This window comes from Balaenoptera borealis, assembly GCF_965194805.1.
Source record: "Balaenoptera borealis genome assembly, chromosome: 19".
Lineage (NCBI taxonomy): Eukaryota > Metazoa > Chordata > Mammalia > Artiodactyla > Balaenopteridae > Balaenoptera > Balaenoptera borealis.
In genome coordinates this window covers 29,627,813-29,655,459 of record NC_138878.1, presented here as the reverse complement: position 1 = coordinate 29,655,459, position 27,647 = coordinate 29,627,813, and the positions used below count along the sequence as shown (strand labels likewise).

Below are 27,647 nucleotides of genomic sequence, written 5' to 3'. Positions count from 1 at the left end.
GGAGGGAATACCAGGTGACGTGAAATACAGGTCTTTGTATCTGGGCGTTTAATTCATTCAGGCGTTAGGGGGATGGCTGGGGCTGCCGCCCGCTGCCACTGCGTCTCCCTTCCCCAGGAGCGCCGCCCCCTCCTTCCCCTCAAGCAGAGTTTTCGGGAAAGGGAAGCGGGGAAGGCCCGTCAGGGGGTAGAGACTGTAAGAGGTCCCTCCTTGGGGCCCTGCCCTCTTGCTCTGCCGGCTCTTTTCCCAGGATTCTGCAGCGCATCAAGGACGCGGATGTTTGCGTGAAGAGCCTGAATTCGGAAACAGGAATTTGGCTTTGCGATCTGTCCCCAGCTTGCCGGCTGTCAGTATCCAAGCGGTACCTGGCAAGTGGATCCCCCGTCTAAGTCTGGCCATCGTCAGAGATATTGAGTGATTGTGTGAAAGCAATCTGGCCGCTGAATACCTCGTGTCACGGGATCCGAGAGCTCTTTTCACTTGACTTTTCCTCTACATTCAACTGTTGCCTTTTGTTGGAGTAACGGAGCGGGGCGGGAGGGGGGGGGGGGACCTGTGGCGGGGACAGGATGCTTCCCGGCTGCCTGGGGAACAGTTGGCCCAGTGTGTTCATCACCAAGGGTGGTAACTGGGGGAGCTCTGACCCCTGTTTTAAGGCAAGTCAATTATTTGTCAATTATGAGATCTAGAAATCCAGATAGGAGACTCTTGTGAAATGCTCGGCTCTGTGGTTTGGGGGCGGATAAGATAACAGTGGTCTGTTGACTCTGAAGCAGGAGTTTCCTCCCTGTATCCACCTGTCTGTCTCCCAGGGCAGTCACATTAGGCTATGCCCTAAGCCTGCTGCTATTGCTGATGAGAATCTCCCAACTATCTGTCTCTGAGATCAGCCTCTTTGAAAAAGCAGAGTGGGTGATAAATATTTCGTCATATGAATAACAATGAAGATAGCTTCAGATAATAGCTGATATCTTTCTAAAATCCTCCGGGTGATGGATTAAGAGGAAGAGAAGGTTCTGGGTCATGGAAACAGCTGCTTTTGGTGAAAGATTCTCCAAAGCAGTGTGGTGACCACAAATCCCCAGCGCTCCCGTCCATATTTTACTCCGTGCGACCCCACCTTCCTCGTCCCAATGCAAGGGTTTACGTTACCTCCCTGCATGGTATTTGTGCTTTAAAAGAAGATTTTATTACTTCTGCTACAGTGGAATTTCTCTCTTTACTAGACAGTTGGCATGACCACAGCCTGAAACCGCGTCGGGGTGGTCAGCATGCTGGGATCTGTTTTTCCCCCCTTTAAAGCTATTCTTTTCTTTTCTTTATTTTTTAAAAGGGGGGGGAAAAAAAGCTTCAACAAATCAACAGAACTATTAACTTTCTGATTTATTTGCTAGAGAGCAAAAAAAAAAAAAAAAAAGAAAAAAAACCTCAATGTGAAGTGACAGAAACACCAGAACAGGCAGTAGGAAAACATTCTACGTGCAAGATTCCAACTGAAATCACACCACAAGCAGTGGGTTATCTGGAGATAGACATCTTCAATTTCCTGATTGCACAATAGCAGTGGGATTTCTTCTTCCTCTAAAAAAAGCATGATCCATAACATTGACATAAAAGTTTTCTGTGCTTTGGGTTCCCCAAGCTCCTCCTCTCAGGAGCAGGCTTCTCTCTTCTCCATTGCTAACAGTTTTCACCACTTCTCCTTCAAGGGCAGAGGTCAGTGTTGCTAACATGATAAAGGCCAGAAGAAATCTTCACAGGAGCCTGGGAGATTAACTCTGCCCACCTGGCAGATATCATGGCATTTAGTAAATAGATTCCTCTACCATCAAGCGAAATAGCACTGAGAAAATGAACCTGGATCGGTGATCTAATAATAGCTGCATCTCTCACACACATTATCGCTTTGCACGTATCTCAGGATTAGGAGTTTCGAAGGATTTGAGACTGTGGTTGGGGACAGTTCAGGACGGTGTCAACGTTTGTCCCAGCTGGGCTTGGGCTAGGCTTTGCAGTTAGCTGACCCGCCCTCCTCACGAACTGGCACAAGTGATGTGTGGTCTTCAAGTGCACATGTCTTCCCAATGCGCTATATTTTTCCTCGCCCCTAAGTTTCTGATGACCCATTTCTGAGATGGAAAGTTCTTGGCGTTGGCCTCTAACTTACATCACTTTTGCACTTCAAACTGCCCCGTGATCTCAAAAGCAGTCCTCATTTTTAAATCACTCTATATATCAATACTTCATTTGATTTCACAGAATGTTTTAAAATTATATTTAAGAGGCAGCCTCTTTCATCTCATGTTCCCTTGGCTGGGAAACAAAGGAAGTCTCTTAAGAGGTGTTTTACATTTTATGACTACGGAGAGAGAGCATAGTTCTTTAATAGGCATATATGTAAGAGAGTTCCACATTACAGGTTTTCAGAGATTAAAAGTTCTGGAACAAGGCCGTTTGACAACATCTTTGAAGGGCAAAGGAGCAAACAGAAACCTCAGAGGTTTGGATGCCAAAACAGAACACTCCCTAAACTTGTGGGCAACAGGAGCTTTTCTGAGATCATATTATTCTCACCGATAATAGCGTTCTGCCTTGACAATGGGTGAGGGCTGTGCAAGATGGATCATTCTTGTCTTGTACTTCATGGTTATGGGCATGTAATGTGTTCTTCATTGAGCCAGGCAATTGACAGAGACGCCAGTGCATTTAAGACTTGAGTCTACTGGAAATGAGACTTGCATTCTTGCCAGAAATGGATGCTTTTCTGTGTCCACCACTATCACACATCTTGATATTTTTTGTAATCCTGACTCTTAAAACAATAATATCAAACAACTCCAGGGGAAAAAAAGTTAAATATTTCCATATGAAGAGCTGATTAAATTTGTATGGTTTTCTTTTCAGTAAAAACTGATACGTGATGAAACACAGTACAGCTGGCTGACTGGTTGGGACAGAAACTCCCATGTCTTCTGATCTTTCTACCAGCAATAAGGGCCGGTGCCCAGTGACCCGCCATGCTGTGCCCGGGGTTCTGAAATGCCCATTCCCAGGGCGTCTGGACCACAGAATGCAGCCACTAAACCGAGTCAGCGGTCACCTGGTTAGGTCTTTCCTCTTAAGTCATACGGTTCTCCCCTGTCCTTTCCTTCAAGGGCAGGCTGAGTCCATGGGAAGCGTTGTGGTTGACAGCGGGCAGGTGATGTTCTGTCAGGATTCTTTCACTTGAAACTGGGGGGAAAAAGCCTGGCTGGGAAGTGTGGGGAGGTAGCGGCAAAGATGATTTATTGGCTCATGTGTTTGGAAAGGTCAAGAATATCTGACTTTAGGGCGGTATGACCTTGGGTTCAAATGAGTGGCCATGGTCTGTGTTCTGCTCCGTGTAGCTGCTGCTACCTCTTTGGTGTTGGTTCCACCGTGGCGGCCAGCAGCTCTCGAGGCTCTGTCCTTCCGAGTTCATACCCCATGGAGTTCCCAGCACATGTGTTCATTTGCCTTGATGGAAGCTAGGGGAGCAGGGTGATGCCAGGACTGGGGGTGACTGCACTAGAAGCCCTGGGGCTGAGAGCCCCAGGAAAGCTTTCCTGGAGGGCAACTAGGAAAAAAGGTCACAGACTGAGTTGGTGACAAAAACAAGAGTATCCCTCACTTGTGCCAAAGGCCATTCCACCAAAACAGTAAGACAGGGAAGTAGACCTCTTGGATCAGGAAACTTGAGTGTCATAGAGAAATCGCATTCACTGCTTCTGTTTCCATTCCCTTTAAAATATGAATAATAAGGGGAAAGGGCTGCTCAGTTATTCGTGTGGCTGTACAGGCTTGACTCTTAATTTTCCCAGGGCTCAGAGTGGGTAGGTCTCTTCTGCTGCTGCCAGCAGTGGCCAAAGGTGTATTTTTGTTCAGCAGACGTGAGGGAGATGAAACCATCCTGCCATGTCTGTGCTTAAAAAACGTGTCCATCTGGCCCCTCTGCAGACAGGAAGTTGCCAGAGTCAGGGACTTCTCTAGGCTTTGGCCAGCTTTGACCCTTGCTCGTCACACTTTCTTGGAGCTCTCCTTGATCTCTAGGATAGCAAGGCACCTCTTTTGTCTTTATTCTCCTCGTTCCTCTCTCTACCCAGCCTCTTCTCCTCCTCCGGGTTTTCAAAGATCATCTCCTGCTGGGTCTCAGCTCAAACTTAACTTGGTTCCGTGGCCTTGCCATGAGAAGAAGAAGTGCCCTGAACCACCTGTGATAGTAGCGACTCTTTCCCTGAGTGAGGTCAGGCACTCAGAAAATGGGTAGGCGATATTTGCAGTGGGTCTCCTGTAGACTCCTCAGCCGGGGATGGCAAAGGTCCTCCAACTCAGAGACTTCGATTTTGTGTTAGAGAAAAAGACAAGCTTGACTCTCAACATTGGGGAGGCTCCGGGGAAAATCGTGTGTGCCGCTGAGCTATTAGAGATCTCTATTTGTCAAACGGAGTGTTTACTGTGGGCTCCCTTACAGCCCTCCCAGCCCTGCTGCACCAGGAACCTGTCGACAAACAAAGCGTTTACCCTCTGAGCATTTCTTTCTAATTAAAATTTTCCATATACCCAGTACACAAGGGCACGTTTGAAATGTAAATTTGTCATTTTCGTAGGCGACTTAAATCAGCTCCACCTACCTTGAGACTGGTTTCTCCTTCGGCACGAGGCTGCACCTTCCTAGTTTCCCTTTGGTCTTGTGCGGCTCACGCTCCCCGTGTACTTAGACCCTGGTGTGGTTGTTGTTGTTTTCCTTGAACACTTTCTGCAGTTATTTGTTGTAATTATCAAGTTCATTTTTCCCTAATAGATGTGATTCAGTATATTTAGCACTGTGTAATGAGTTTTCTGCCTGGTTGAATCTTAGCTAATAAGGAATTCCTTAGCGGCATCTCTGACAGCTGCTGCGGATCCCAGGTCTGTGCGGCCACAAGAGACCCCTTCCATGAACTGCTAGCATTAGAGAAATTAACTCCATTACGCTCACCATAAAATTGAGGCTGAAATTTGATTACCGATAGACCCTCAATTCAACTAGCAACTGTAAAAATGGGTGGTGCCACTGGGGAGAGAGGTGAGTGAGTGTGAAACGCCGGTGTCCACTTTTCCGTCAGTGCGTGTGTTCAGATATTTCCAACCATACCTCCAATTTACCCCCTGAGCAGGACCAGAGAACAGTGCCAAGCTGGTGGCTTTATAACCACGCACTTTGGTGGGTATGAGAGACCGGAAGTCTTCGTTACTGCCGTGATGGTGGTACCTTATTTTTAGTGCTTCTGCCTTCACTGAGCTAAGAAACCTTTTGGTGTGTTTTTGGCCATCGAAACTACTTGCCATTGTCGCAGGCGGTCCAGATTTGTAAGGCTAAAGTGCTGAGGACAATTAGTAATTGGTGACTGACTGCTATGATGTATAGTTGCTTAGCAACGGTGTCTGAATTAAGTCTCTGGAAGGGGCATACAGGAAGAGACAAGACAGGAAGATGAAATAGGTACCATTTCGATGTGTAGGTGAGTCGGTAATGAAAAAAGAGTAAAAGGTATTTGTAATCATAGAAATGGCTGAGAGGAAAATTGGGGCTCCAGGAGAGAAAAGACGGAACTTAGTTCCTCTCTTGCTAAATAAAATAAGAGTAAGTGGCAGTCGAACCAACCCCATTAATTTAAAAGCTCCTCCTCTTTCTTTGACACTTTACTGTGATTCCAACACAAGCAGAACTCAGGGAGCATTCTTTACCCCAAATGCAGCATGAAAATTCATGGAAGGGAGAGATGGAGACTTGAGTTGTGCCTGATTCTTGAAATCTTTAGGACAAGCTTAATTTAGCGTTAGTTCATACCAGTGAACTGGGATTAATTGGGGGACAGGGCCCAGTTTTGATTCAGCCCTGCTGCGGTAGCGGGGGGATTGCTACTCAGGAAGCCAAGAACAGCATATCCATTTCATTAGACTCCGCTGAGTTCAGAGATTCAGCCGACTAAGCCATCACCCTGAACTCCCTGATTTAGTGAGCTGGTTTAGCCTCTGGAAGGCCAGATGAGCCAAAGAAAGTGGAAAAGCAGTAAAAGACCTTGATCCAGATACGGAGCCTTGTTAAGGGGCTGCCTTATCTACACAAGGAGCTATGTCTGGAGGTCTGCAAAGGTCCAGGACTCATTACTGCTAGTGAGGGCTGTTTTGCAACTAGTGTTGAAACACTGAGATAAAGAAAGGATATATAGGAATTAAAAACAGATAATGTAAACACTAACAAAGAGTCTTAATCCCCTCAACTGAGTGTTTTGCATGTTTACCTCTGATCAGAATTCTTAATAATATCGAGTGAGTTGCAATTCAATAAAGATTCCCTAGGAAGAAAGAAAGTCGATCCTTGGATTAAAAAAACAAAACAAAACAAGAAAAACAGAATCCCCCCAAAACTTAACACTCACTGTCTTTCTATTATTTGAAAAATAAAAATGAAGAAAATTTTAAATAGTAAATAAATGACACAGGAAGGTTTTGTTTTGGCTTAGTTGGGTTCAGATCATTTAGGGGTACAATGCAATCCCCCATTATCTAGTGATTAGAAGGGCATCTTTAGGGCTCAGAAAGCAGATTTTCTATCTCCACCTATGACTTGTTTTCCCTCTGAAAAATGAAGGTGTTTTGATATAAAGTTATTATTTTGCAATTGAGCAAGTCTTTGCCCTCCTGGCCTGAAGTTCCTCGCTGGAGAGAGGAAGCTGATAAACATCTCTGATTCTTGCCTGCTACCTATTAAGGGCTCACCCTCACTTAAAATCCAGCACTCTATTTTCAGGACAATGTATAATTATTTGGGAAAAATCCAGAATGATGGCTAGGGCATAATAATAGCATGTATAAAAAGACAATCTGTCTAACGGCCTATGGTTCCAGTTTATATATCTTAAGCTAAGGGTGCCCTGTGCTCCTACATTCCCACCACTCTACGTAATACTCATATTCTAGTTTTTTAACACCCAGCTTCCCTACTGGATTGTAAACTCCATGAGGGCAGGAGCCATGTACCTTGCTTTCCACTGACCATTGTATCCCCAGCACCCAGCACAGGGTCTGTTACATAGAGGGAACTCAATAAGTGTTGGTTGAGTTCATTGTTATCTTAGAATCTAGCAGTGGTAGCCAACCTCCAAGATGGCCCCCGGTGATCCTCAGCTCCTGGAATTCACAGCCTTATGTAATCCTCTTCCTTTCAGTGTGGGCTGGACTTGGTGACTTGCTTCTGACAAACATAATAAGGGAGAAAACTAGGTCATAAAAGACACTGTGGTTAATCTCAATCTCTTTCTGTCTGGACCACTCACTCTGGGGGAAGCCAGCTGCCATGCTGTGAGCAGCGTTATGGAGAAGCCCTCACGGTAAGGAACTGAGGCCTTCAGCCAACAGCCATGGCAATGAGCTTAGAAGTGTATCTTCTAGCCCACATCAAGCCTCAGATGACTGCAGCACCCTCTGATACATTGACTGCATCCTTGTGAGAGACCCTGAACCAAATTCCTGATCCATAGAAACGCTGAGATAATCATGCTTACTGTTTTAAACCCCTAATTTGGGGGGTAATTTGTTACACAGCATTAGATACTGAATATACTAGCCAGTTGCCACAGGCATCACTTCATTCACTTGTTCATTCAGGGATTACTTGTTGAATGCCAACTCTGCCAGGGGCCGTGCTGGATGCTGGGAATAAGAAGACAAATAAGGCAAGGTCCCTGCCTTGGAGAGCACTGAAGTGCTGTCCATTTAGATGCAATGGGCATACAAAGGAGAAAGCTCGAGCAGGGTAGGGTTGGGGGGTACCTAAGACTGACACAGTGGTCTCTTAGACACACACAAGTACACCACAGGAAACACTTTTTCCCAACTGTACCTTAGCTTAGCCCAGCTTTAGACAGTTTTAGCAAACTTTGTTCAGCATTGATCTATATAGCACTGAGTCATTACAGAGCGGGTCGGCCACTACAGAAGAAGCATCGGAAGATTTCACCTCTGGGGTGCGACTGTCCCATGCTGAATTTGACTCATTTTGAATGGTTCTTCCCAGTCTGTCAGTTTTATTTATCCCTCCTTGATTTCTCTGTCACTAACACTCTATTATCCAGGGGTCTTTTGATTAGAAACAAATGGTTTGATTATTTTTAAAAGGACAAAAAAACATGAGATTATTTGAATGCTTTGTGTGTTTGCTGGATGTATAAGTGCAGGTTTCACTGTGACTGGTGGCTGAACAGGTGGAAGAGTCGTGCCTGGGCTCACCAATGGAATACTTGTAGAAAATGATGAGAAGATAAAGACATCAGCCAGTATAGCCCTGATATATTGATGGTCAGTACTAAATCACAGTGGAAGGAACACATGTCCATAGGGACCCTGCTCTAATGGCCCTTAGAACGGCTGACTCATTAGTAGACCCATTTCCAGGACCTCATGCTCTAGGCTAAGCAGAGCTTGCCCTGTGCATGGATGGTGCTGTATGGCTGACCTAGGGCCTGAGGATGAGTGACACAGGTAGAGGGGAGAATTCACTTTGCAATAAAGCAGCAGCTCTGCCGGGCCTGGGTCCTCTACCCTCTAGGGGCTGGGGCTCAGGAACGAGAAGTAATAGGACCGGCTACCAGAGAACCCCAGTAATACTATCAAGATGCTCCCAGGTTTAGAGATGACTCCAAGGAGGAAGGAAGCCGACATATTCTTTATCCATTTGCCGCAGGCCACAGCGGGAAAGCAATAAGATGCTGATACCATCCTCTTGCAGGTATAACTGATCTGAGGGGGAAGAGGGAGGCAGTCTAGGAGAGACAGCAAAGATTATTTGGGCTTTTCCCACCTCCTCTGCACAAACAGGAGGATGAAGGAACAATTGGTAGTATTCAGGGCCTTTATTTGGATTTTTTCCTCCCCTTAAAAAAAAAAAAAAAAAAGCTTCCTTTGTATGCTGCGGCAGTGTCTGTTTTTGTTGTGGTGGTTTGTTGTTTTAAATAGGAGAACTTGTGAAATGAGACTGCATGAAAGATGGACTTGTTTTATATATGGGATATTGCCTGTCCTTCAGATCTATGTGTCTCGCTTATGGAATGAACCAAAGTAGGAGAGATAAACTAATATTTTGTATAAGCTCAGCCAGACAATACAGATGATAAAGATGTTTCATCTTCTTATGCATGCAGAAAATATGAAAAATCGTAGTTTACACATATTTGCTCAATTCAAGTGTAAAATTGGGCCCCTCGATTGCCCTGGGCCACGGCGACTGTGTTAAGGAAGCTCGATTTACCTTGCAGCCGAGTGAAAAATGATCAGAATATTAGACTCATCTAGCCCACATTAAGGAGCCATTGCATTTCCCGACAATTTTATGCTATCTCAATATGAAAACAGAGCAATTTCAACTCATATCAGGTTATGATCGGCAATTACAGTTGCATAATTCACCTAGTTGCCTCTTTGCAGGGCCTTTATTTTCCCTCTTGGTGACATTCCTGAGAAAGTGCCTGATAAAAATGTCATATATCATCCCAGCTTTAGAACTCGTGAGGGGGTAATCTGCTGTGCCTTGCTGAGTCCATATTCATCACTGGATTTTTGACTTGGAGGGGTCATGACACTCATAATTTCCTGTTTGATATTGTCCTCACCGGCTCTGAAAAGGGCTGTAAACGCTGGGTTGTAGGCAGTGGTTAAGCCCTGTTCCAGTGGGGCTCATCACCAGCAATAACAGTGCATTACTGTGGCTCGTGCTGTAGTTGGCCGTTTCGAAGATAATTAGATTTGATGTCAACATTTCTTTATCACCTGCATCCTTTTGTGCATCTGTGTGTCAAGTTGTTATTTCCGGATTTATTAGCACCCTCAGAGCTCCTCTCTATCTGTCAGCCTGTGTGCTGTTTGTGGTGACAGTTGTAAAGTTAATTACTAGTACTAATGAGCACGGAGCTCTTGGTGGACATGGCGTTTTGGACATTTAAAACTATAATTAGTTGGGTTTTTTTTTTTCCTTGTGTAGTGCTTCAGTGCAGAAAAAAAACTGTTTAAAAAAATACCTTCCGTTCCATTTTGACATTCTGTGTGCAGTCAACTTATCTTTTATTCAAAGGCTCCAAAAAATTCAGTTCTGTTTATTTTTCAAATAGACTTCCTTTCCATTGTAACTCCATGAATAATTTCTCTCATTCCTTACTTCTCTTTCATATGACCATTTCATATGCCTTGAGAATTAAGGCTAGTGATGGTGGAATGATCAAAAAACATACTGGGAAAATGTTGACCTCCACCCAATCAGTAAGTAGGCTGCAAATTTTCGCCTCATAACTCTCCTCTTTTCGAATCTTACTCTGGATTCAACTGAAGGATTCAGTGACTGGCGAAGACTGGATAAAATTGAAAGAGCAATAGATAGTTCTCTGGGTGGCTGGATCCTACCTAATAGCCAGTGTTTATGTAGTATTCATTCCATGGCCAAGAATCATGGTACAGCTCCCCTAGATTCATCCTTGCAACAAAGCTGTGAGATCACTACTGTTATCTCCATCTTAGAGATGGAGAAGCTAAGGTTGAGAAAAATTAAGCAACTTACCCAAGGTCTCACAAGTAGGAAGTTGCGCTGAGCTGTGAATCCAGTCAACGTAGCTCGGAGCCTGTGCTCATAACTACTCCTCTAAAGACATCAAGTATGCTTTCACGAAAAATTAGCACACTCCTGGGGGCATGTATTCTAGAACAACAAAAAGCCATCACTTACTAAATCAGATGGGCTCATTTGTATTTCACTCCCAGTCATCCAGGGATGCTAGTTTCAGTGTAATGGCAATTATCTGTGGCATGTACTTTATGGAGGTATTTTGTTTGGTCTGCTGCGGCGGCAAAGCACCACTCCCTTGCTGCTATTCATATTTACTTTCTATTCATCATTATCTGCCATTTTGCTAAATAACTATCCTTCCCGGACATAAATCATCTATAAAAATACTCAGGCTCAGAGGAAATTTCGCCCTGGCACTGCAATGATGAGATAACTATTTTCATCTCTTGTTGAAGCATTGAGATTTATTGGCTTTCGATGGGCAGCTGACCAGGCATCACTCTCTGCTAAACAGACTCCCACTTGCATTTATTCTTATTGCATTTAGCGATTCAAAATGGAGCGCTCGGGATCCCTCGAGGGTCCGTTCCCAGCCTGGGTGGGGTGTTATTACTTTATATTAGATAAGGGAAGGACACACAAAGAAACATGTGGCGATTTGGATGATTTTTTATTTCCGTTTAGCAGTGATGACAGAATGTCATAGTGAAATGACTTCAAAAGTCATTTTTCCCCACTGCCCTGGTTCTGCAGCCCTGTCCCTTGAGGGCTCTTCCATTGTACAGTGTTATTAATTCTGCTAACTTTCAGACTTCATTGCTGACAACAGGCCTCTTGGCTTTCGCAGCCTATTACATTAAATTTCCCATCAAACCATGTCAGCCTCTGAGGTCACAGATTTCGAGAGAAGCTTTAGATATTTTGCCATCTGACTTCACGGGCAGGTGTTTTCTAAATTGCTTTTAGGTTTGTTTTTCCAGTGTCAGAAATCAGATTGAACTTATTTAAAAAAAACTCAAGACAGTGAGCGCTCATCAGGGTAAGAACAAAGCGGAGCGCAAGGCACGTCTGAACTGGCGCGTGTTTGTGTGTGTGCGCGTGCCCCCGCCGTGCACTGGTATTCCAGTTGACCTTTCGGTGGGAAAGCAAAGCCTTCCAACTAGACTTCATCCCCGACCCCACCTGGTGAGTAGCGTGTCTTGTTGACTATCTATTTTTTTATTTTTTTAAGCAACTATCGAAGCCCCCAAATAATAGTGTGACCTCCCTGGTGAACCGAGCTAGGCTCCACTGACCTTGATTTTGGAGGGATCTGTGAAACTGTTGGGTGGCATTCGAAGGTCACTGGGCAGGCCAGTGAAAGGATTGTGGGCCTGGTTTAGGACCATCATGGCTTAATGTGGAATCCTCGAGCAAGTTCCCAGTGGCAATAAAAACTCCGTGTTCCCCTTCCTGTGTTAATTTCGCCGTGCTGTTGCGGGATTAAAATAAAGGAAAAGCAGAAACCTTCCTTCCGACTTACATGGCCACAGGCACCATGTTGCTGTCAAAATTACATTCCGAAGGAAGCGTGTGGAGGAAAATGGAACCGGGGCTCCATCTCAAGACAGAAAAGAAATGAGATGTTATTTTTGAAGCAGTCAGCTCCCGAAAACGATCACAAATCATTTGGCAAATCCAGCCTGCCCTCGAAGTTCTTATTTATTATTAGTTCCAGTTAATATTTCTGCTCTAAAAATGACAGCATTCAGATCTCAGCTTGCCACGGCCGCGCAGATTTACAGGCTTGGCAGGGAACAGCCTTGTGGTTCCCTCACTGTGTGTTGTCTGTGTGCCGGCGAGGGTGGCCAAGTGACAGGCCTTGGGAGGAGGGGGAAGGGATCCCCTGTCGGGCCTCCGCCGTGATAGATGTTCAACACTTGGGTGCCCCACCTCCGCGCAGGTGACAAGAGCGTGTGGGTGCCTGGTGGGAAGGGGTGAATGCTGGCCCTGCCCCCTTTTCTTCTCTATAATTTTGAGAGATCACGCATCTCCCCTGAACCCATCATTAGCTAGCTGTCCCTGCAGGAGGAGGTGGTGGAACCAGGCTCGGGCCGGAGAAGGATGGGCAAGGCGAGGTAGTGTCACCGCGCTTCCCCTGCTAGCAGCCATAAGGTGAGAGAATCATTTGTGGCACTCTGGGGACAGTTTTGTCACCCTGACAGTAATGCTGTTATGCGCCGGCTTGACACACAGGATGAATCCATAAAGACAGATAAGTAACTGTGAAAGTGTCTGGGGATCAGGCTGAGTGCCACCACTCACCTGCAGTGACAAATAGATAGTCATGAAGGATTGGAAATCCTGCCCGACACAGAGATCTGTCAGCAAAGAGATGGACGGCAGCCCCGCTGACACCGGCGGCTGGAGTGACACGTGCGTGTGCACGTACGTGTCCCTGCAGGGGGTCCCAGGAGGTTGCCTTCAGAGCCTCGCTGGGGAAGGGGGGAGGCTTTTCCCAGGGGGTTGTCTGTTGGTGTGGTTGCAGGGGGAGAGGATTTCAATGCTCCATCTGTATTTTTCTTGGTGAAATGGAACTGTGCGTGTTGTGTCTTTTTATTGGTGAGTTCAGGCATATTTGGTGAAGAAGGCTGTGTCTAGTTTCCATTTTCCCTGGGATTTTTTTTTTTTCATACCAATAGGGGTCCCCATCTGCAAATCGAATGAATCCAAGTTTTGATAGTTAGCAAAATATGACCGCTAAGCTGTCGGTGTGAGGGGCGCCAGGCAAAGGGCAGGAGGAAGTGGGGGGGCAGGGGGGCTCAGATTTATCTTTTATGCTGGAGAGGTTTGTTAGTTCTGGCTGAGAATCTGCTTGTCCTCACTGAAAGAAATTCGGAGGGAATCGCTGGCCAAAAAAAAAAAAAAAAACACCAGGCTGTGTGCTGGGACTGCTATTTCCCAGTTGGGCTGGAGACGCAAACAGCACTGTGTGCTCCAGTGCTGAAACCCGGTGTCGTTACCGTGCAGGCTGTCCCATCCTTGTTTTAATTATTCTTGAGGTCATGAATGCCGGGCTGTGCCCTCCCATCTTCCTGGATAGTTATGAAAGAGACGTGAAGTGACAAATAAGCATACGTGATAAGAGTAAAGACCGCCTTGGGTCACCATCAGGGGTTGGAACAAAAGCCATTTAGAGCTCTTGTCTTCCTTTTACCTAGAAGGACGATTTTGATCCCAGGGTTGAGCGTAACCATACCAAGGGTTTCAGACAGGGTGGGTTCTGTGTCTTACGTGCAGGTGGGCAGGAGAGGGGAAGGAAAGCAGACCGGTGGTCAAGCGTCTGTTTTTCTGTAACGGTGATCAGGATTGCTGGTGTTGATAAGATACTTGGCTACAGGGTATAGAGACTCATCTAGCAAATCCTTGTTCTGACTGTCTTAATATAATCATTTTTGAAAGAAAGGAATTACCATAATATGCTCTTTCCCTCCCCCCCAAATGAGTCCTCTTGCCCTGTTCCTTTGCTGTCATTTTTGCCACCTACCTTTGTCACAGGTGGAAGTGTGCTTGATTCATCTCACCTATACCTACCTACCCTGTTAATTTTACTTCTAGGAGCTTAATATAGAGCTCCTTCTATTTCTGGAACTCTCGTTTCCTCAAAAATGGTTACATGTAGCTTAAACTATTACTACTACTAATGCTGCTTCTACTACTCTGATTGCTACTACTTCTATCTGAGCTGTATTGTATATATTTAAACATTTATTCCCCTGGCCAGGCAGACTCTTGCAACCAGATTTTTCCTTAGAAAACCCTGGGGCCTATTTGTTGGTTTTAAGATTCTTTATTTTAGTTTATAGTTTTGGGAGGCTAAGGATGTTTTTAAGCCATTCAGCTATAAAGAAAACGGTTTTATTTTTTTGACCCCAAGTTCTCAGTTTGACATGTTCTGACCCTATCATTCTAACCGTGATTTAAATTCTGAATTTCCAGGAGCCTTATTAAAGATGTCAATTTGTGCCCCACAATGGTAAATGTTCCTGTGAACTTTGACTCCTAAAGGAAACTCTATTTTAAAAGAATAAAAGATTTTCCTGATAAATATGTTCCTCATTTTAGGCTAATACTTTCAGTCTGAATGCTGGAATGGGGAAGGGCCAGCCCATTCCCTGACCCCACTTGCTCCCTCATTTTGTGATTCAGTGCTATTTTACAACCCCCGGCATTCGATTTTTATTTTGCCAAGATCACTTTTGTAAAGGGATATAAATCTCCCAGTGCACACCTGATTAAATAGGCCTGTACGTGAATTATAAAGAGGGTAGGCCACTTACCATCACAGGGCTACAGGTGAGCCTGCCAGATACCCAGAGCTCAGGAGACTGAAGGAAACTCTTAGCTCTTTTTGTTCGCTTGGGAGCCAAGGTCACACTGCTTCTCAGGGCCTTGGCGATGAAATGCGAGCCGGGGGCCTTTCCCTGGCTACAGATCTTCTCGCTCTGGATTTGCACAGATTCTCCTGGAAGTTGTCCAGCTCCTACCCCCCTATTCTCATTGGATGACCACAGTGGCCACTGCCAGTGGGACCCTGAGGCCAGGGAGAGCTGAGTTGTGCTAATGCTGGTCACAGTGACCCTTTCTGTTCTCCTTCTATCTGCTGCTTTTCTGTCTACATGCCAACTTGATGGTCAGGACGCTGACCACCAGAATGTGTCAATAAAAATGTATCAAATGATGCTAGTTTCCTCAGTTTTAGTTCCATACCCAACTTCTTAATGAGAGTGCTTTGGGAGAGGAGTTTCTTCCGGAGAGTTTAACTTACCCTATCACTGACTCTTCACCTGGTCAGACTACTAACAGAGATAATTCAGCCACCTTTACTACCTTCCCAGGAATTGAAAAGTCCGTTTGGTATGAAGATATTATTTTTTTAAACTGATGTGCCCCGCCCATTTTTGTATCGTGCCCATCAACACTTTGCATTACCTCAGCCTCCTCAAATCCTCTTCACCGTCCCCCTCTGGTCTGAGTGATCGTCAGGGACCTTGGTGTGTTTGGAACCCATGGACCAGCGGCATCTTTGGAGACTCTCAGGAGGAGACCTGGTTCCAATAACTTGCACAGCAGTGCTCTTCAGGGTTGACTAACCACTTTTGCACACATTATTTCTCTCGATCCTCTTTAACATGGTGGGGTGACTAGGCAGATATCATTGGCCCTGCTATACCACGGGAAAATTCGGAGGTGGAGAGGTCCCACTCCTAAGTGGCTGGGCTGGAATTCACCATTTCTACTGTCCCAGGAGATCTGTGGGCAGTGTTTCCCAGAGTCTTTATAGCCGTCCGTGCAGTAGGCGGGACAGGTGATGATGACCCACTTTGCAAGTGGGGAGGCTGACTCGCTCTCTTGGGAACACAGCAGATGACAAGTGACACAGCTGGGAAACATATCCCAGACCTTCCAGCTCTTAGACCAACACCCTTTCTGTTACACCGTGATTAACTCCACAAACAAGAAAATCTCGGACTTCCCTCGTGGCGCAGTGGTTGAGAATCTGCCTGCCAATGCAGGGGACACGGGTTCGAGCCCTGGTCTGGGAAGATCCCACATGCCGCGGAGCAACTGGGCCCGTGAACCACAATTACTGAGCCTGCGCGTCTGGAGCCTGTGCTCCGCAACAAGAGAGGCCGCGATAGTGAGAGGCCCGCGCACCGCGATGAAGAGTGGCCCCCGCTTGCCGCAACTAGAGAAAGACCTCGCACAGAAACGAGGACCCAACACAGCCAAAAATAAATAAATAAATAAATAAATAAAAATAAAGGAATTCCTTTAAAAAAAAAAAAAAAGAAAATCTCAAGAGCAAAACTACTCTTAAGTCTTTGTAGAGCTTCACCCTTCATATGATTCCAAATTCCCATGTCAATCAAGCTGCAGTTCCCTGGGGGAGATCTCGCGAGAAGAAGGTCTCCTTGGGCTGGCTGTTCAGACCAGACCGGGGAGGGCTTAGCAGCGTGCCCCACACCTAGGGGACACTCACCAACTTGTTGGCATTGGAGATGCTGAGGATCTGGACCCACGTGCTGGCACTACTTGCCTTTCGCTGACTCATGCCCTGAGCATTTGCAGAGTGCATGGGCTGTAATGCAAAGATGGCGTGGATGAGTGAAAGAAGAGTGTCAGGTGTTGCTAACGACTGGCAGGAAAGATGTCTGCGTCAGTGCGGACATGCCGCCAGCACAGCCATCTCTCAGAGCGGATACTGAAGGCACGAGAGAGAGCGTGCTGGGGAAACCTCCCATCCCTAAAGCCCTTGCTGGGGTCTTATATCGCAGGGGAAGCTGGAGCAAGGCAGAGTGTGCTGCATTTGCAAAGGTCAGGCTTTAATTACATGCACAGTTAAATGGAAGTACTGCAGAGAGGTCACACTCATATTTCTTCGGCCTTCATTAATGTTCTTGCTCTGTCACTTTCTCTTTCCTTGGGTTTGTAAATGAAAGTTCCTTTAAGTACATTTAAAAGGATTATTTATTTTTAATTGTTTTACCTCTGGAGGGAGAGGTTACCTTTTTTTTTTTTTTTTCTTTTTTTGAGCAGTTAAAAAAAGAAACTTCACCTATGCATTTCTTGCTAATTTATTTCAAAGGCTGTGCTTTTTATAGTCTTATCTACTAATGCCTTTGATTAAAACACAAGCAAAAACCAGCCAACATGAACAGGTTGAATGCCACATCTGTGCAGAAGATAGCAGCTCACTTATTTATGGCTCAAAGAAATGGAGCCTAAATCAAGCTAGCTATTGCTGGAGAGTGGATAAGCGGCCATTATGAATTATCCTTAATTATAGCGATTTCCTAAACTAATAAACCTGCTAAATCTTTATTGCAAAGGTTAGTTTACGCAGTGCGTATAAAATCCGCATGTGCTTCACATCAGACACCAGCTGTCTGACAGTGTGTTCCTATTTCTGTGAGTGTTCACATAAATTTTATGTAGGTTATATTAACAGTCAGTCCATATCACTACCCACAGATGCCAGTAGACATAAAAATTGCTCTCTAGTGAGCCTAAATATCCCTAGAAGCTAGTTGTGTCTAATGTTCCATGTAGTATTTGTACGTGAAAGCACCAGATTGGAGGGTTATTCACAGATGAATATTTCAATCCAGTTAGTTCATATAGGCCTACTTAGCCTTCGTTGCTGGTTTATTTGTATGCTAAATAATTCACCAAAGGTTCTTGTTTACTTTCTTTAGTAGTTTCTATGAAATGCAAACAAGGGAGCCAACTTTAGGTTTTCAAAAGGCTAAGCATCTCTGTGTTTAAATGCAGGTCAGAGCAGCAAATGCAGTCTTGCCGACGGGCTGTCACTCAGTTTTACCCATTCTTCTTCTTCTTCTTCTTCTCCTTCTCCTTCTTCTTCTTCTTTTTCCTTCCTCCTTCAGATATGACTGGAGCTTGCTACTTTCATAGGAATTTTTGGCTGGACTATCTTTAGTCTAAATGTATCTTTTTCAATACCTGCTATAGGCTGCCTTCAGTTTACAGAAGTAACCACCCAAAGCCAGCAGCAACGAATGCCTCCTTGGCTTCGAGAAGCTTCCCCACAGTCCTCTGGGCTGACAAGAACAGGTCGATTCTCGGCTACTGAATGCCCTTGTTTTCTTCCTCTTTTTCCTTTTGCTTTCTTTCTTTTTTTTTTCTTTTTTCTTTTTTTTTCCCCCCTTTTTCTCCTCAATGATTTTTTCTGGTACATTTCCAAATCTCAAGATTTGAAAGGACAGCAAGTAGGACCTTTCTCTTTTCCTGGAAAGCTCCAAGCCAGACCCACCTCTGTCACCCTGAAGGACAGAAGGGCAAAGTCCACATCTAAATGATGTAGCCTTTAGTGGCCCTCAGAGCATATGTCCACCTGGGTGGGAAGGATCGTTGTCTTCCATGGTGACAGTTACCTGGCCCTATTGTTCAGATGTTCCCGTGGCTCAGTTTTTATGTGAAAAATACCTCTCTGTCCCCCACATTCTGCAAATGTTTCTGATCCTAAACATTTGCCCCTGAAGAGAGTGGAAAATAGCCTCCTTCATTTTCAGCCAGGCGCTGCCAAGATAGTGAGAGGGTTCAATAGCAGTGCTAACTTTTTATTTAATAATATTGATTTTATCATTTTTTACTACTTACAGTGGGGACTGGTCTGCTGATAGTTATTTGACCTCCCTTTGTGCATGGCTGTGGAGTGCTTCGTTAAAGCTATCGACATACCTCTCTCTTCCCCCCATCCTCTTCCAGCAGCCCATCTCGGCAAATAATATTGAATGCAGTAACTGTTGCCTGATATTGATTTCAGACTGTGTTCATCACACCCTTCCCAGGGCCAGGCAAAGAGCCTCAGCCTCCGTTCTGTAAACCCTTGACTGCTGTAGGCTGAAGTATCATTTCCATCTCCTAAGCAAGAATATCAACCATATATGTTTCAAAAAAAAATTACCCAAGAAAATGAAAGCGTTTTTTGACCTTGATTATTTTTTTGCACATACATAATTAAACTGATCTCTTCAGTTTTATGCTGAGCTCTTTCTGTCTTTTTTTTTTTTTTTTTTTTTAAGGAATACTAAAAGATCCAAGGATCCCTGAGCTGGTAGAAGGAACTCTGATTATATTTTAAGCTTCTGGGATTCAGAGTTTGGCACATTCAGCCAGACCCAGGGCCTCTTTGACCTTCAGTTTTCAGCCAGCTGGGGCTGTTCTCAGCACCTGGGCCTAAAAAAAAAAAGTTCCAGGTTTCACCTCTGTGGAGTCAATTGAGGTGGCAGCACATTTAAAAGAACCAGGGTTTCACATTCAGGGAGTGGCCAACTTAATATGGTGATTATAAACATCCATAGGAAGGACATGACGTGTAGTCTGGGTGGGTTTGTATATTCATTGAGAAGAACACCAAACACCAAGCAAATAATACTGGAAATCATAAATTTTATAGACAAAAATAAATAATAATAATAAGGCAATAGAGAATTTGCACCAAGAGTGATTATATCTGGGCGGTGGAATTATACATTATTTAAGTTTTCTTCTTCAGGCATTGGGCATTTCTACATTTTCTACATTTTCTTTTGGAGTTAGAAAAGGAACCCTACTCAGAAGTATTATTTTTCAAAATGGAAAGGTTACTAGAAGGATTGGAACTCCAGAAGATTCCTGTCTACCAAAGTGAATACATTAGCCAAGGTTGAAATCGACTCAGTGGCCATGCTAATCTCTGCTCCGAGGGAAGCACAACAGACATGACTCCTGTCGCCGTGCACCTGCCAGTTTGTATTTTGTGAATCCGATAGGGATTGAGCCAGCCTTTGCCACTGAAGTGTAAGGGCAAAATGGTTAGGAAGAAGGGCTTTGGAGTCAGACAGACCTGGGTTTGATTCCTGGTTCTTTCTCTTGCCAGCTATGACTTTGAGCAAGTTAACTTACTCTGTACCTCACTCTCCTCATCTGGAAAATGGGTTATTGAGAGGATGAAATGAGATTCTGTGTGTAAGCTCTTTTTTTTTTTTTTAATAAGTTTTTTTGTTGTTTTTTAAATTTATTTACTTATTTATTTATTTATTTTTGGCTGTGTTGGGTCTTCGTTTCTGTGAGAGGGCTTTCTCTAGTTGCGGCGAGCGGGGGCCACTCTTCATCGCGGTGCGCGGGCCTCTCACTATCGCGGCCTCTCTTGTTGCGGAGCACAGGCTCCAGACGCGCAGGCTCAGTAGTTGTGGCTCACGGGCCTAGCCGCTCCGCGGCATGTGGGATCTTCCCAGACCAGGGCTCGAACCCGCGTCCCCTGCATCGGCAGGCGGATTCTTAACCACTGCGCCACCAGGGAAGCCCTGTGTGTAAGCTCTTAACATAATGCCTGGCATCTAGTACTCAGTCAGTAAACCGTAATCGTCATGAATGGCATCTGTATAGCAATTTCCTTATCAGACCAGAGCCCGTAACGGAAATTAGCATACTCACAGTCTACAGAATGGTGATTTTTTTTTCCCCCTTAAGCCCAACCAGCAGGACTCAGATGAGATCTACCCAGTGTCTAATACATATCAGATTTCCAGGACAACTCTGATTTCCACTCTTTGATTAAAGGCAATTCATTTTTTATTGTATATCTAAAAGAAATTTTGTTTTTATGTTTTCGTTAAGATTTTAAAATAAACATTCATATCAGGAAATAAAAACTTAAAGGTCTTTATTTGTAGTTCTGAAAATATAATCACCATACTGAGAGTTCTTTAGCATAGAATGTACCCCTCCCCCAAACAAATGTATACACGCCTCCTCTCTGAAGCGAGGATTCTTCCAGAGAAACGCTAGACAAACGTAACTGGAACCCTTAGACTGTCATCTCATTCTTGTCGTAGGGTCAGTTTTGCTATTCTATTTGTACAGTCAGAAACACTCTCTAATACCACGGATGGCACAGGATTCTTCCCTGCAGGCAGCCATCTTCAGGGCTGAAAGCAGAATATAAAAAGCAGCTAAATTAGAGACTTTACACAGTTGCTGGAACCAGCTTAATGAGAGACAGCGAACATTTTGCAGGCTACTGAACTTCTGAAATGTGACAATCCAAGCAAATGAAATCATGGTACCTCTCATTGTAGTTTAATTGGACTCAAACTTGGCACGAGGGGCTGCTGAAAGCTGTATTCCAGGAGACAGACAGGAATCGTGCACCAACGAATTGAGCCCACACCACGCATCTTACAACCGTCTGAGCTCCACACGGCTCTCAGGACTGACTCTTGTGGTCAAGAGAGAGAGAGAACTGCGGCGAATAAAAGCAGAGATGATAAGGCGGGCCAAATCCTGGCCTGGTGAATGGCATACCTGTCACCCTGAGTTACGCACTTGAAATAGCTCAGCCTCGTGGCAGGCCGTACAGGCCAATTTATTTTAAAGAGGCAAAAAGAAGTGAAACAAACTTAGGCCCTCTCTTCTGCCTGTTAGGGTGTCAAGATATCAGTGTCAAGGAGTCCTCTTAACAGAAGGGTGAGAATGAGTTGGGCATAAACACTAACAAGAGAAGAACTAAGCACGGGCCTCCTGTTGAGTGGAGCTAAATGGAATCCCAGTCGAGTTACCCAAAAAGCAGAAAATTACCATAGCTGTCAGGAATGGGCCCAAAATCCTGTCAGGCTACAGTCAAGGGAACGGAAACTACATGAGGGGAAGGTGCATTTGGAGGAGGGAATGATCTGAAGAAGCAGATCGTTTTACCATCTGCCTGTCTGGAGTCAGGAGGCCCTTGGAAAGCTTAGAAGGGTCTCTGGGCTTCCTTGTTTTGTTGCTGTGTCCTTTGAGTTCTCGGAGTTGAAACTGATTGTATGAGCCCAGCCTCTTCTGGTATAACCATCCCACCTGACCACTTGAGTCCTTGTTTACTGTTATTATGGCTTTCGGTTTTAGCCGGTAAGGCTAGGGGAGTGGACAAATTGGGTGCCGGCATGTAACAGACCATCCTGGACATTGATTTTTGAAGGTTCATTAGATAAATGCTGACATCACAGATTGATGTCTCTTTAAACCAGTACCTACTGCAGGACCGTCTAGGGAATCAAAAATATTGATGTAACGTGTTTGAGCGGAAGGCCCACTGGAGAATTCCCCTGCCCAAATGGGATCCATCAATTTAGGCTTTCTTTAATTATTCTAATTTGGTGCATCCCCTGAGTTTGTTTGCAGAACTGGTTTTTATGGGGAATGCTGCTTCTACTTTAGGGGCCAAGGAGGGCCAGACAGGGTGTGCGTATCTATTTTTCATTGTTGTTTTGAGCCGCCGTTTAGTAATTAAAATTTTTGATCATAGCCTAATTTTCCCATACAGTGTGGCCATGGAATTGACAAGGGACTGATTAATGGGCCGACCCTGGGGCCAGGAGGCTGCTGGGTTGTTCTCTTGTGGAAGGCATGCCGGCAAAATAAAGTTGATGGTTTTGTTTGTGTTTAACCCTTCACCTTGGCACCATCAATAGATTGAAGACATCATTTGTATCTGCAAGCGTTTCTTTAATTAAGACCTTCTAAAAATCTTTCCTATTGATTCATTCCATTATCCTATTGATTAACTGCAGTGGATCATGTACTTGGTCTTCAGTGGAAGGCAACAGTCTGGGCCGGCTGTCATGACTACAGATGCAGACCACAGGCGGCTAGCATACAGTGCCCAGGGCTGGCGGGAGTGCCTTGTGTTCTAATGAGGCATCGGCAGTGGCTCGGTGGGGCTCGCTGGACACCACGGAGAAAGCCAGTTGTCTCCTGCTGGAGGGCTGGCCAGGCATAAAGTATTCCTTCTAATCAGTTATAAATGCAGCCGCTTAGCGAGCTGTGGGGAGGGGGTGGGTAACAGGCTTGAGTGGGGAAGGGAAAGACAGATTCTGCTCTGCATCTGAATTTGGAAATTTGAGCTTTGAAACAAAAGCAAACTCAGAAATCTTGGTGTGAGTGAGGCATGGCTCAGAGACGGACTGTTCATCTTCCTTTGCCCAGGCTACACCCCTGTGCCCCCTCCCCCATGTTAATCAGCCTCCTCGCCAGACTGGCTACAGGTGCCACAATGGGTTTCCTGTTTTAGAAGAGCTCCCCATCTCCTTAGTTCAGAAAGAAGAGCTGGCCACTTTTCCCTTCTGCCTAGACGTGAGTCTGAACCATCCCCCGGTATTAAAAATGAAGAAACCTGCAGCTGAGCTAGTTCTTAAACTGCGTTTTGAAAGCTGCCTTAATATTGATGGTCATAATGAATTATCCTGGCTAGAGTTGGAGGAGAGAGGAGTTTACAAGGCTGGGGTTTGGTATTCTTTGATACGTGAGATAAATGAGATAATACACAACGTGATAAAGCATTCAGCACATAGTAGGTGCTCAGTCAATAAACCAGTAACTGTTGACCTGCCCAAAATTCATTTTTCTTCCTCTCGTACGTGTCCTATTCCATTCCTCATCTTCAAATAGACCAGAATAGATGGCCTTCTCAAGAGTCAGGATGCCTTTCTTCCCGAATGGAATCCAGCAGAAAAGAAAAAATGTAGAAGCACAGTTGCTGGACAGGAGGCAGACTGAGTTAGAGAAGATAATAGAATGTCTCTGTGCTCTGACTCAGTAGTCAGCAACTTCATGAATTTTCACTCTCAGAGTGAAAAATCCTAAGACTTCGAAACATCTCACCTAAGCAAGGTCATAACGGTCTTCATCTTCACGGTCAAGCTTGGCCTGGGATTTCAGTTAATGTGTGTGGTCCCCAAGTTCATACCAGGGCTTTGTAGGCCCTGAAAAAAAGAAGTCAGAAAGTCCCTGTGTGTGTGTTTTGGGGTTGAGAAGGTGGGTGTGGGAAAGCTGACGCTGGCCAGGAGGAACTCTTCTTCTGAATATGAGTATTTAAAATAAGAATTTCCCCATTGATAGAATTTTTAAATCAAAATTAAGCCCAAATCCCTTGCTGATTTGTGTTTCTCCTGTCGACTGTTAGGACAGCCAGTTGTTTGTGCCAGACCAAATGCTCAGTTTCCCTTGGCACCAAAGGTCATGTTTCAGGTGTCCTGCATTCCGTCCAGTGCGTTAACATTGTAAAATGAACAAACTATTTTCTCAGGCCTGGGGCCTGACCATCCTAACGGCCAGTTCCACCCTTGTCAACTTTGAAAAATGCCTTATTTCCACGTATCTGTAAAATTTACCCTTGTGTAGATACCCCAGACTCTTCTTCTTCTTCAAAGAAGAAACATATTTAGATCTAAATGTATGTTCCATAAGGGAAGTTATTTCGAAAGTAGGGTAGGAAACATTTTAAAATAAACAATATTTCTGAGTTTGCTTTTTCAGTGAGCATGTTTTAAATTATAGCATGTAATCTGCACTCATCGAAATCATTTTTTTTTAAATTTAAAGATGTATAAAACAGAAAAGAGACGCCTCCTATAATCCCACCACCTTGAGGTAACAACTATGCATATTTTTTTAGTGTATCGTCTCCCAATCTTTTTTCAATGCATTCATACCTACATATGTATATACTTTTTAAAAAATTGAAGTATAGTTTCTTTACAATGTTGTGTTTCAGGTGCACAGCAAAGTAATTCAGTTATATATATATATATATACACGTATATATATTCTTTTTCAGATTCTTCTCCATCATAGGTTATTACAAGATATTGAATATAGTTCTCTGTGCTATACAGTAGGTCCTTGTTGTTACGTATATACTTTTTAAAGCAAAATTAGGATCTTTTTCACTTACTATATCATAAACATTTTTCATATCTTTAAACATTCCCTGGGAACATGATTGTTCATAGAAACTAGGATTCCCTTGTATAGACATGCCATATTTATTTAATTTTTCTCCTATTGTTGAACACTTAGGTTGTTTCCTATTTTTTCCTTATCATATAAAACACTGGGATGAGTATCCTTGTATAAAAATTTTGTGTGAATTTTTATCACCTTAGGATGAATTCCTAAGAATTGAATTCCTGAGTCAAACAATATGCACATTTTAAAGGCTTCTGACACATATTGCTAAAATATTCTTCCAAAAGGTTGAACCAATTATACAGCGTCCACCAGTAGTCTATGAGCAAGCCTGTTTTCCTGTGCCTTTACAACAGCACTGGTAATTGTGTAAGTGTCTGTGTGTGTTGTGTGTAAACTGTTTCAATTTGATAGATTAGGAAAACAGAGTCTCCTTGATTTCATTTATGTTCTTTTGATTACTAATGAAGTAGCAGTGTTTTCTTCTATTTAAACGGCTACTTAACATTTCTTCTTTTGTGAAATATTTGTCCAGGTCTTTTGCCCATTTTTATTGACGTGTTTGGCTTTTTCTAACTGATTTGAAGAATTATTTTCTTTTTCATTAAAAACTGTAGCTCCCTTTCATAGATAATCAGATGAGATTGTTATAGATAATCCAGTCGGATTGTTCCTGTAGACATTAAGTTGTATTTGGAATATCTTGATAATGGCCATGTTATTAATGCACTTTTTACTTTAAAAAAAAATGACTGTTTGCCTCTGATAAAAAAGATATATGGGCAAGAACCTGATAGCGTCAATCCAGCTCGAGTTAACTATCCCAGGACACTACCAACATTTTATTACAGTTGTCAAAAAAAAAAAAAAAACCCAACAATTTTATTGTTTTGATTATTGAGATCCAGCCACACATCAACTGAGCAATTAAAATCTCTAAATAACATTCTCTGAATTGTCAAGCAAAGGATTCGTTCCCAGTGGAAAGGACTTTTTTTGAAAGAAGATAGTTTTCCCTGTAATGTCTGTGCCAATAAATGGTCGCACTAATTGGAATATACAGAAATATTTTACTAGTTTAACAATGCATGACACCCTAATAAGATTGTGATGACAAGCTTTTCTTTTTATGAAAGGTGATGTTACTGCATGCTTCTAATATACATGGGCTCGTGTGTCTTTTTATGACATGTTATAAATGAAATGTTTAGTAGAAATTAATCTGCTTTCCCCAAATCTTTCCTGTATATGAAATTATTTTTTAAAAGCAGGACAACAGAATCTTGAGTTCTGTCGTTTTTATTTAAGTACTTGGAATAATATATTTTAAGGCATCTTGGAATGGAATAGAAAAGGATCACAATTAAATGCATATTAAACTGCTTGTCCCAAATCCCACTAATCTGCCACTAGAATGTGTGAAGCCAGATTCCCCGTCTTGCCCTAGCTCAGGTGGCTGGCTGAGTGCAGGCTTGGGACAGTTAATGACAATCTTCCAAGACAAGCAGGACTTAACATCAATATCCCTCTCCCAGATAGTCTATATGCTCTGGAGGTGGTGAGCTCTGTCAGGGTTTTGATGATTTTATGATGGCTTGTGTATATTTACAGTGTGTTTAAAATGCTCTTTTTAATTATCATTTGAGTGACAAAGCTTAATCTTTCGATCTTTATCTGCACCTCCTGCTGATGTATGTTTGTTGGGTAACTAAAAAGCGGAAATTTACTAACGCCCGAGCTCTATGCCAGTAATAAGACTGAGGAGTCAATAGATGATTAACCTGCCTTTCTCCTCTTTATGAGAATAAAGGAGTCACTTTATAAAATCTTCGAAGGTGGCCCAGATTTTTCAAAGCAGCATCCTAGAAACATATAACAGCCATACAAAACTGGGCAACATTTGAGTTGCACAAAGCAAGTATGTATGGTAAAGAATATAAAAAAGTCATTTGAATACTGTTCTTCAAACACACTGATATAAACCCCCCATTGAAACTATGTCCTATGCATTTCATATACACATATATGTTTACATTTATGAATATATACAACACATGTATGTATATATGTGTGCTACGTATATGTTATATACATACAAATAATCTTGTGGAGTCAGGCAGCATGTTTGATTGGATACGGATATTTTGTTAGATTTTAGGGGCTAACTAAATAGGATACAGTCATCATTTAGCCTAACATAGCTGCATCTTAAAATGTTCCCTTTGTAGTATTTCATTTGAAATGGGACGAAAGGCTGGGGTTATTATCCCTTGTTGCAGATGAGTAAAGGCACATGTGTTAATAATGGATGCTGAGGATTTAGAATTAAGTATTGAACCTCTGTCTTGGTTTTCCAGAAAGATGAGGCACAACCACTACCCTTTTTGAAAGCTCTTGTTTCTGATAATATTTATAGGTCAAAATTTTAAGCAAAAGCAGAGGAAAACAATTTCAGGTAACTGGCCTGTGTGATTATTGACATGTGCGATTCTCTGATAAAATTAATGAGCATCATGGTCAGCATATATACAGGAAACTGCAGGCTGCCTAAGACTCCTCTGAAAAAAATCTTAAAAATCATGGATTGATTTGCAGATTTAGTGGGATATTAAAAGCTGATGTTGTGCCTGAATAAGATAAGCATTCTATATTAGACTGTCCTGGAGAAAGCCCTCACATGGCTAGGTGATTTTATTGACATCTCAGAACTAAAGAACATAAATTCTGCTATCGGGCAATATACTGTCCTAAGAAATAGACATCATGA

At 43.6% G+C, this 27,647-nt stretch overlaps 1 protein-coding gene and 1 long non-coding RNA gene across 5 annotated transcripts in view; one reads left to right on the top strand and one right to left on the bottom strand.

Moving 5' to 3' along the window:
- The window catches only part of FTO (FTO alpha-ketoglutarate dependent dioxygenase), a 374,801-nt gene that overhangs the window by 314,426 nt on the left and 32,728 nt on the right, over window positions 1-27,647 (top strand). The window lies entirely within an intron of this gene.
- LOC309616273 lies at window positions 20,150-24,032 on the bottom strand. Its single transcript, XR_014237399.1, has 2 exons — window positions 21,223-24,032; window positions 20,150-21,084 (listed from the first exon to the last, which is right to left on the bottom strand). It is a non-coding gene; the product is annotated as an uncharacterized lncRNA (long non-coding RNA).